Source organism: Barbatula barbatula (genome assembly GCF_947034865.1).
Source record: "Barbatula barbatula genome assembly, chromosome: 7".
Taxonomy (NCBI): Eukaryota; Metazoa; Chordata; class Actinopteri; order Cypriniformes; family Nemacheilidae; genus Barbatula; species Barbatula barbatula.
In genome coordinates this window covers 13,572,556-13,584,389 of record NC_136770.1, presented here as the reverse complement: position 1 = coordinate 13,584,389, position 11,834 = coordinate 13,572,556, and positions in this window count along the sequence as shown.

Sequence of the window (11,834 nt, the reverse complement as noted above, 5' to 3'; positions counted from 1 at the left end):
TAAATTGAACTGTAGATCCATATAACCAATACGAGATTTCATTTAATGTTGGACATATTGTTTTTTGAAGAGCCCTGTTGTTTTTCGTTCGTTCGTTGTTGTTATTCTCTTAAATTAATCACAATCTTTAAGACCTAAACATGCTCAAACTCATGAAAATGTGCCCACGCCTGGTGTTCTCTTCCTAGAGTTCTGATAAGATCAACATCATATTTTCAGTCTTGAGGCGTTTGCGATGCTAAATTGACTTTTTGTTAAAGGGGTTTCCATGGCGTCATTCCAAAGTTTTGCATTTCACCATGAAACAGGAAGTTATAACTCAGGCATACAATGTCAGACCTGCCCCAAACATCACACGTTTGATCATAGTCCCGGCCTGAACACATCTGCATGGTAAAATTCAGTTAGTTATAGCGCCACATCCAGGCAACAGGAAGTGTCAAGTTTTACACTTTGATTAACTACTCATGTCCTCCTTTAATTTGAACAATTTATTTAAATAAAAATATTAAAACACTAAACAAAAAAAAAACATTTATTTTTTATAACATTTATTTATCACTGCGGCGGTGACCTCCTTTGCGACGAAGCCTAACATTCCAACAGAGAAACAATGTTCTGGTGAATAATTTCTTTGATAGCACAGATTAATGGAATGAAAAACATTGATATCATACCCAGTAGCGCACTGACTCCTCTTACTGAAAGATAAAAGAAACACAACAATGACAATTTAGACAAAGACACAGTAGAGATGCCAACTAAACTTCTACTGAATCCAAAATCACGATTATTCCAAAGCGCAAATTCATTCATTTACTTTTGTATTTTTGATCATAGTATACGGCTTACCAAACAGATTCACTGTTAAAGGCATTGCCCCGAAACAGTCAGCTTGTGGAGAAAAAAGAACATGATGAATTTACGTAATTTAACATATTTCACTTAAATAAGCTCAAATCTGAATGTTCAGTTCTTACTCTACGTCTAATGTTGTTGACTTTTAGGATGCAATACATCAAGTGCAGTTTATTTGGATGAACACAAAGCTACAACACAACGACCAATGTCAAAGTGGAACTGTCTTGTTGCCTTATTTTCAATGAATGAAAAGATATTAAACTGCATGTGAATTAACAACTTAACGTGAATAGAATGTTTTGTAAGCGTGTCTATTACCTTTGTGTTACATAAATATTCAATCAACTATCAAAAACTGATCTTTATTTGAAAGTTTAAACACTCAACATTCATGTTAGGAACTTGCAATCAATAAAATGTCCATATATGGAGTTCAAATTAAGATGTTAATAAGACAATGTATTAATACATCACAGATGACTTTCTATTCACAAAGGGTCTTCCACACTTATAGAGCAAAGACTGAGCCAATTCATATCTGCCAGAGGTGTGCAGTGATGCTTCACATTCACTTCACTAACTTTTGGGAAAGTATGTTTCTGTCCATTTACAAACTCTGTGGTGTGTTAAAATGTTTCCAGATAAGTATATTGCAGATCTGCCAACCTCGGATCTTGTTTTTTAAATACTATCAGTGTGACGGGACACAGGGTTTGAGGGGGGGTCAATATACTCACATTATTCAACATATAAATTGGTTAAAAACGTGAATAAAACAATGCAGTCACATTTTTCAGAATAGCTCAAAGAAAAACACACATTTAGGAAGCATTTGTGCGCATGAATAATCTATGAATATATTTCGAATATTTGAGCACAATGGCACCCCCTTGCGCGGCCATCGCCCCAATGCACTGCATATGATGCATAGCCCCTTGTGCCCCTGTGTATCATGCAGCACAAAGCCTCTGTCTGAGTTACAAACTACGTCTATATTTACAGATGAACTCTGTTCATTCATGTTCAAATTTTCAAACCATCAGTAACAGTGACAGATGCTTGGAAACTGTGTTTTGTACACATTCAATTGCGAGTCAGCTTCGGTATGGTCAACAGAATGTGCTGCTTCTCTCTACCGCTCACGGGCACTGCACAGAGGCGAATCTGCTGCAACAGGAGAAGCAAGACATTGTGCTTGTGGATAAATAGCATACCTGTCAAGATTTGGCTACCTTGCAACAAATTCTGTGACCATCATATTCTGTAACCGTATTGTGCACTGTTGTCACTGTGCAACTTCTGGTTGTGGATAGAAGGGATACATCTAAGGCCAGAAGTGGTGCAAAATCTCGCCAGTTGAGCGCTCTATCCCTTCTGGCTCTCAACGGCTGTGTGTTTTTTGGCAAGGTCAATGAGCAAAGGTAGTTTAGATGGTTAGCATAAAGGTTTATTGAGACTTAAATCACCAATAATTTAGTGACAGCCTAGCAAAGAGCGCAACTGAACGAGTTGAAGTTGCATTGACAACAGAGCCTACCACGGTCACAGAATACGATGGTCACAGAATTTATTGTAATACAGGACAAAATGAGAGTGAATGTTTATTCAAGCTTGCTTTTTGGGGGAATTAATCCAGTGCTATGATTGGTCGAACTCTGCTTTTGCTTGATTAGACTACTGCGTGTACTCCTGAGCTTTACCAGGTTTTTGTGTAGTGTAGTGACAAATCATTCAAGCCTACTTTGAGGTCAAAATGTGTACCTGCTACGCAAAATGCATACAGGTTGGCAGGTCTGATATTGTAATATATTGTAATGTATTCTATATGATACCACCACTGTACTATGGTACTGTGACATTGTTTATACCTCCATGTTATAATACATGTTTTGTCCGTAACCTCATTGGATATGCTCATATGGTTCTACTTGAGTACTAGTTTGGTACATTACTCACCTGCCGCACCCGCTCCCACAAAAAGGGCCACTGGCTCGATTAATTTAGCAGCTTATAAAGAAAGAGAAGAAAATTAACACATAAAACTCAAATTACATAACCAAGACAAAGCTCAGATATACTCACCCAAGGAGACACCTGCTTTTTCAATCTAAAAAAAAACAATGTGGCTTAGTGAACATCACAATAGTTGTAAGTTATTAACTTAATAAAATAATTTAATGGATTTTTTTTCAGTGGGAAATATTAAGATAATTGAAACAGTTAATTACTCTAAAACAGGGGTGTCAAACATACGGCCCGCGGGCCGTATCCGGCCCGATAAGGCGTCCAATACGGCCCGAGGGAAGATTTGAAAAATAATACAAATATGAAATAAAAGTTTATTATTATTTTAATTAATTTAAAGTTTATTAATACAATCAGGTTTTCGCTGCCATATTATGTTTTGTTTTATTAAATTTTTTATTTTATCATTGATCATTTAATTGGGCTTCTGCCGGAACCCCTAACAAGCATGCGCATTCTAAAGCGCCGCCTACATTTCGAAAACAAAGTCGGCTAAGTTGTGCGGCAAGGACTAGTGATTTTAAAATGTCCGAATAAAGAAAACTGACGGAAGAAGACGTATTTCTTCTGTGAGTTCAACGGTAGGCCGGTATGTTTAATCTGCTCACAAGCCGTGGCTGTGCAAAACGAGTAGAATATTAAACGGCACACACGCAGAGAAATATGATAAATACACTGGACAACTTCGAAAAGTCAATAATTTAACTTTAGCCTCGGAAAAAAGCAGTCAATGATCACAAAAACAACAGGGACTGATGAAGCTGTAACGCTATTTGATTGCCAACGAAATCGCAGCGGGATCAAAGCCGTTTTCAGAGGGAGAATTCATCAAGAATCGGTAATGAACATTAACAAGTCCAACCTGCGCTCTCGACTCACAAACAGACAGCTAAATGACATCATGAGATTGATGTGGTTGAAGAAAAGAGATGTCAGGAATTAAAATCATAATGCAGATGCGATCCAGATCTTTTGTTGTTAAAGGGAATTTCTAGTATATATTTAATGTTCATATCCAAAGTGAAGTTGTACTACTGTACTAATTGTTAAATATGTTAAGGCAGTTTTTCCTATTAGTGAATTATATTGTATAGCTTGTATGGTTCATATTTAATGTGACCGTCTGTACACAAATAGAGTCTGTTGCATTTTTGTCATTACTAGTTTAAAAAGTATCTGACAAAAAATATTCATATTCAAAGGAAAGAGTTTTGATTGCTTTTACCTAAACAAAATAGTTTTTTCAAAGAGGAATAAGAGTGTTATTGAACCGTTCTGAGGATTTATTAAATGCACCTTTTACAGAACAGTATGTCTTTCTAGTTTTTTTGCCAATTCATTTGTAATTTGGTGCAATATGGTTTAAAAAAGGTGATTCGGCCCGCACATTGTCACTTTTCTCTCCATCCGGCCCTTACCCTAAAATGAGTTTGACACCCCTGCTCTAAAATGTACATACTTATTTTCTCATTAAATAAACTTAAATTATACATTTAATTAACAATTTATTTTTAATAAACTCTTAATATGTTTTCCAGTTTAGACTGCATATTGGATTTTTTTACCTCTGCCTTTTATTTATGTTCACGTTGCCTACTGTTTTTGGATTGTTGTTAAATTGACATGTCACTCATGGAGAGGATAATGTCATCCACCACATTTATAGGCAGGAAACTGACTAACGACATTAATATTACATACACATGGATAAATTAGTGCCATATACGTTTTTGTTTACCTAAATTTGTTTTATTTTTTTCTACGTTCTGTGTATTTAATTTTCTACTATACAATAGAGGTACCGTATATTTGTCCACAAATTAAAGTAAATTTATACTAATAAAGTTGTTACTACAGTAAACTGAAGTAAATTCATAGATACAATAGTGTTTCTGAACCTTACTACAGATGATCAATTTACTACAATTTCCTTTAGCAAATACTACAGTATTTTTTCGTCTGAGTGTTCAAGTTAACAGGACTTTTATTTTGACGGGTCGTCGGGGAGATGCTTGAGTTTTAGTGTGTCTGACGATAGCTTCACTCAAACAGTAAAATAAGCTCTCGATGAAGTTCATGAGTTTACATCCTCATGTATCCTCAGACAAATCCTGGACCATCACTCGTGTAATATTTTAAGCTGTGCACCTCATTCACGTATAACAGCCAGATGACACATGGAAATAACAGGATTCTGTGTACTCTGTCTAATGCACCTATTCGTATTATTCTTAGCCCAGACCGATTTTCCGTATCACAATTATTTTTCAAGTTACGTTACTTGTCCAGTCGGGCAAGTAAAAGTCTCCCTCATTTGCCCAAACAAAACATTCACTTGTCCCGGACAAGCGTTAATGTCGAGCCCTGCCTAGTATAATGCAATGTAAGTTGCTTAATTACTTTCAGATATCTACAAATGTATTTTTGGATATCTTTAAAAATGATTCATTAAAGATATCTTGTGTATATACATTATGAAAAGTTAGCGATATCTCAAATTAGAAATTCTTCTGGTGGTAATTTCGGTTAGAGATTATTGGAATTATGCCTAGCACAAATCAATTATAGGTATCTTTAATTTCATAATTTCGTTTGTAGATATAATACATATTGAAAATATTTTCAAATGGAGGTGAACGGAAGAATATAACTAGTCAAAACAGCGTTGTAGATATCTGGAATGAACACTGCAGCAATGATCACAACCAAGGTTTGACTTCCTCAGTCAAACACAAAAACTCAGGTTTTATGAAACATAGAGCATTAAGAATGTTCCAGACTCTAAATCAAGCAAAGATGATTTGGGATCCATGCTGTAAACCCAAAGGGCTACTTGGTGGTCACCTAAATATTAGAAGCATGATTCCCAAACGTGAACAGCTAGAGCATCTATTAATACAATCAAATATTTCCTTTTTAGGATTAACAGAAACGTGGTTAACTTCTTCATCACCCGAGGCAGCAATAACAATACCTGGGTACAATGTTTTTAGAAAGGATAGGGGTCAGGGGAAGGGAGGGGGGGTTATATTATATGTTAAAGACACCCTTAAATGTAATGAAATTGTATGGTCTGTCGACATTAACCTTGAGTGGGTAGGAGTAGAGATTATACTTTCTAAAGAAATGACTTTCACAGTCATATGCATGTACCGTAAACCATCAGCAAAAATTGATTTTTATAGTGATCTTAAAACCCTTATCAATCTTGCTAATCAGAAAAAAGAGTTAATTTTAATAGGTGATTTTAATATTAACTGGGATAATAAGAAAGAAAGGAAAAACCTTAAGCACATAACAGACTATTTCACTTTGGAACAATTAATCAAAACGCCAACCCGAATAACTAATCGTTCTAAAACAACAATAGACCTAATTTTTACAAACAAACCCGAAAGAATAATTAAAACCTACAATCTTTTAACTGGTTTGTCTGATCATAATGGAATCTTCTTTTCTCGAAAATTAACTAAAACACGACCCTGCCACTTCATCGTCTCAAATAAATCCTTGCTTCATAATATAATCCCTAAAAGTCAACATCAAAACCTGGAAGTAGCCCTGAATGGGCAGGATTGGTCTTCTTTAATAGCAAGCGAAGATATTAGAGACAGTAGTCTTATGTTCCATGGCAATGTTAAAACGGTTATGGCATCATTCACAAAAAAGGTAAGGCTTAGAAGAACAAATATCAATGCCCTACCATGGCTCCATAATGATTGTAAGTTGCAGATGAAGAGAAGAGATCAATTATTAAAAAGAGCGATTAAAACCGGCCTTACCTCAGACAGACAACTATTCACTTCAGCGAGAAATAAAGTTATACAAATATTGCGGAAAGCTAAATCTAACTTCTTTATGAATATTATCGATAGTGCAAAAGGGAATGGGAAAAAAATATGGCAAAGCATTAACAAACTAACTGGCAAACAGATTAAATCAGATAAATTAAGTGAACTTAAAATCAACAACGTAGTGATACAAGATCCACTCACTCTAGCGTCTGAGTTAAACTCATTCTTTAAAGACTCGGTTCAAGAAATATCTAAATTATTTATCACACCTGAATGTGTCTCTTCTCTGGTAAACCGTTCTCAGCCTATATTTATGATAGAAGAAATTACGGAACCAGAGGCGGCATCTATCATTGATGAGTTAAATAATTCCAAAGCCAAGGACCAGTTTGGATTAGACACACATTTTCTTAAACTGCATAAAGAGTCTTTAGTACGCCCTATCACACATATGATTAATTTATCAATCAAACAATCTGCTGTTCCTCCAGACTGGAAGATGGCCACAATAACACCAATTTTTAAATCAGGGAGTAGATTAGATATAAACAATTATAGACCAATTAGCATCTTGCCAGTTATATCAAAAGTTATTGAAAAATGGATAGCAAAACAATTAATAAAACATCTAAACATATGCGGCTCCCCTCTGCATCCAATGCAATTTGGTTTCCGTGCTCATCATTCAACCGAAACAGCTGTTAATGTCTTTATGGAAAAGGTCAAACTTTCATTAGACACTCATGCTGTTGTCGGTGCTGTTTTTTTAGATATGAAAAGGGCATTTGATTCCGTCAATCATCAGATGCTCCTATCTAGATTAACACATTTCAACTTTTCCGATCAAGCCATCAGCTGGATGAACTCGTACTTAGCCACCAGACTCCACTGTGTCTCTATTGACAAAATTAAATCTCCTTATTTAGAATGTCCAGTAGGAGTACCACAAGGCTCCATACTTGCCCCGATTCTTTTTTCTCTGTACATTAACGACCTGCCTACTGTATGCCAAAATACCAATATTTTAATGTATGCAGATGACGCAGTAATTTTTACACATGCAAAAACTACTCAAGAAGCCTCTCAGTCACTTACATCGGCATTGAGCCGTGTACAGGAATGGCTCATTGAATCATGTCTACTACTGAACCCTAAAAAAACCGTCTGTATGATGTTCTCGAAGCGGCACATTGAAGTGACTCGCTCAAATATATTTTTAAACCGAGAAGAACTACAGTTAGTATACGAATTCAAATACCTTGGCATTATACTAGATCCAACACTGTCTTTTAAAAATCATATAAAAAATCTATCAAAAACTGTTAAATTTAATCTTGCTAATTTTAAATTCATTAGACCATCTCTGTCATATAAAGCAGCCAAAATGTTTCTTCACTCTATGATCCTCTCTCATCTGGAATATGGTTTCACAAACTGGTCACTCACAAGCGCCACAATACTCAAAAAAACGGAGTCTCTTTTCAAACAAGCGCTAAAAATTTTTGACCGGAAACCACCCTCTTATCACCATTGTCATATATTACAAAAATATAACCTATTAAGCTTTGCAAATTTCTTAAAATTTAAATATGCCGGTGCTGTATACAAGTCATTGCATGGTCTTGCCCCACCCCCACTAAGTGCCTACATTAAAGCGAAAACAACAGACGGAGGCAGAAGTGTAACTAGGGCTTGTACGAGAGGGGACTGTGTGGTGCCTCGCAGACATACAGCATATGGCCAATATGTACTATCGATTAAGGGGACAGAGATCTGGAACCAACTACCGGTTGCTGTGAGAGAAAGCCCGACCTTCCCCAGTTTTAAGAACCAACTTAAACATAGGCTTATAACAAATCAAACATGTGCTCATTAATAATACTTGGTGTAATTTAGATAAATGGATACGATTCACTGTACTACTTAGGGTAATTTTATGTATGTACAACAAACTAAATTCAGCATTTTTCAGCCACTAATTTGCACTTCAAGAAATGGATAACACACTCACTGCACTTTAAGTAGCACTCTACTATGTATGTGTATATGTATGTATCAGTCATGTATGAGTATGCCATATTGGATGTCCTGTTTACTAATTGTGTCATTTCCTATACGTTGCTGTTAAGTGTGTGTGTTTAAATTTAGTCAAATCATGTTTAAATTATATGTTATAGCTGTGTTTCCTAGGTATTGTTTGATGACTTCGCATAGGGACTACAAATGTAAAATAGCCTGGGGGCTAATTTTGGCATATGTACATTGCTGTAAAGCTATGTTCATTCATATGCATTGTCCCTTTTAAATAAATAAATAAAAATAAATTATGACTAGCCAAAATAAAATTAGATATAATCATTGCCTGTTATGAGTTGTTATACCAATAACAAATACGACAAATCAAAATTACAGAAGAGATATCTGGAGTTTGAATTGTCAAAACTGAATTATGCTAAAAGCGGTTGCCATACTCACAGGTGGATTTTCCACAGGTGGTGCCTCCTCCTTGTTGTTGTTATTCATTTTCTGTCATGGAAAAATGTGAACAATAATGTTAGATTGCACTTAATTATATGTTCTTAATTGGGAATTTTACCTTTACAGTATGTCAAATAACACAATATCAATGACAGAGCCTGTAATGTGTGCGTCTCTGGTTTCCCCTCGTGCCAGAGAGTTCATCATGTGCGGCGGGGCTTGAGTTTTCACTGATAGAGCAGCGAGAGCGGTCCTGGACACCGGCAGGGAACTATGGAGAGGAGTGACAGAGCAATGGAGACTAAAGGTAAGTACTTCCTCGAGATGCACGGGAGGGAAATACCAAAATGAGCCCAAGACCTGGCTTTGACTAGGACAAGAACTAAGGCTATGACAATGTGTAATAAGCTCGCCACGCTAGACCTACGGCAGTCTGAACTGGCCAGTTATCATGCAACGGTCAGACACAGGACGAGAGAAACAGAAGGATAATAAAGAGAAAAACTACTGAGTGATAATAGGGAACCGGTGTGAAATGATTACTGGTATGAATGAGCTAAGGGTAAAATGGGCAGCAGCAGGTGAGCGAGTGAAAACTAAGGGAATCACCGGTGAGGGGAAAGCCCTAACAGGGAAACACAAGGGCGGGCGAATGACGTAGACACAGAGCACGTGCCAGAAGTGGTGCAAAATGTCACCAGTTGAGCGCTCTATCCCTTCTGGCTCTCAACGGCAGTGTGTTTTTTGGCAAAGTCAATGAGCACAGGTAGTTTACCTCATGTTTATTCAAGCTTGCTTTTTGGGGGAATCAATCCAGCGCTATGATTGGTTGAACTCTGCTTTTGCTGTTGCTTGATAAGACTACTGTGTGTACTCCTGAGCTTTACCAGGTTTTTGTGTAGTGTAGAGTGAAAAATCATACAAGCCTACTTTGAGGTCAAAATGTGTACCTGCTTCGCAAAATGCATACAGGTTGTCAGGTCTGATATTGTAATATATTCTATATGATACCATCACTGTACCATGGTATTCTGAAAATGTAAATACGTCCATGTTGTAACACATGTTTTGTTTGTAACCTCATTGGATGCCTCCTATGGTGCAACTTGAGTACTAGTTTGATATAGTTTGGTACATTACTCACCTGCGGCACCGACTCCCATAAAGGTGGCTACGGGCTCAACCACTTTAGACGCTTATAAAGAAAGAGAAGAAAATTAACACATAAATCTCAAATGACATCATAACCAAAACAAAGCTCAGATATACTCACCCAAGGAGACACCTGCTTTTTCAATCTAAAAAATAATTAATGTGGCTTAGTGAACATCACAATAGTTGTAAGTTATTAACTTAATAAAATAATTTAACAGATTTTTTTTCAGTGGGAAATATTAAGATAATTGAAACAGTTAATTACTCTAAAATGTACATACTTATTTTCTCATTAAATAAACTTAAATAATACATTTAATTAACAATTTATATTTTTAATAAACTCTTTATATTTCTGTGAATTCTAATATAAATATTTCAGTTAATCAGTTTAAATGTTACTTACATTTACACAATTTAAACAGTATATTTGATTCATTTCACAGCTTTCAAATTTACAAATGTAATGAATGAGGGAATATGCACATTCATACATACCACTAGGTGACGCCCCTTTTACCTCATTGGCTGATCACATCCTCTCATTCTACACACACACACTTCCTGTTTGTTTAGTATTGAAGTCTTTCCTATTTCATTTGTCCATGGCGAAGTATCGTCAGTTTATCAGCGTATGTTGAGGGTTCATGTCATTGTCTTGTTTCTGTTCTGTGTCATGATCATTGCTTGTTTATTGGATTACTGTTTTTTGAAATACCTTATTCTTGTTTTCCAGTTTGGACTGCATATCTGATATTTTTACCTCTGTCTGTTAGTTATGTTCATTTTGCCTGCTGTTTTTGGATTGTTGTTAAATTGACATGTTGTGACTGTTTTTCTTCCTCATGGAGAAGATAATGTCATCCACCACATTTATTTCATAGACGTCCAGGATTTCTTTGGAAAATTAGCTCAGTGTAAAATATTTGTCTCAGAATGTACCAAATTGTTCATTTGGCTGCTCTTAATGTTCCTGGCATCTTTCTGATGGATTTGTTTTTTTTTCGCACATGGTCTGTTTCACTTGCATGAAGATCTCCCTGAACCCCATGATGTGGGGGCATTTTAACACTGCACATGCTATTGAATAAGCAAAGAACCTCATTTGGAAAAGAGCGCAAGCAGGAGCATCAGTTCAAATTCTCAACAAAGAGCTTAACAGCTACATAACTTCAACAGCAATGAATGGAGAAGAGAATCCCCTGGCCTGGTGGGAACGGCACCAGGATAACTTTCCCAGATTAAGCAGGTTGGCTTGCCGATACTTGTGTGTTCCTGTCACAAGCACACCGTCAGAAAGGCTCTTCAGTGCAACAATATAGTAACATGTCTACGGTCATGCTTTAAACCAGAAAGAGTGGACATGCTGCTCTTTTTGTCAAAAAATCTTTAAGCACATAACCCTGAACAATTTGAAAATGTAACGCAATTAAAATGTCATGGTTTTCTTTTTCTTATAGGACTTTTGGCACTTTAAATAGTAAAAATTGCAATCATTGACCATAACCTACAATAAGGTAA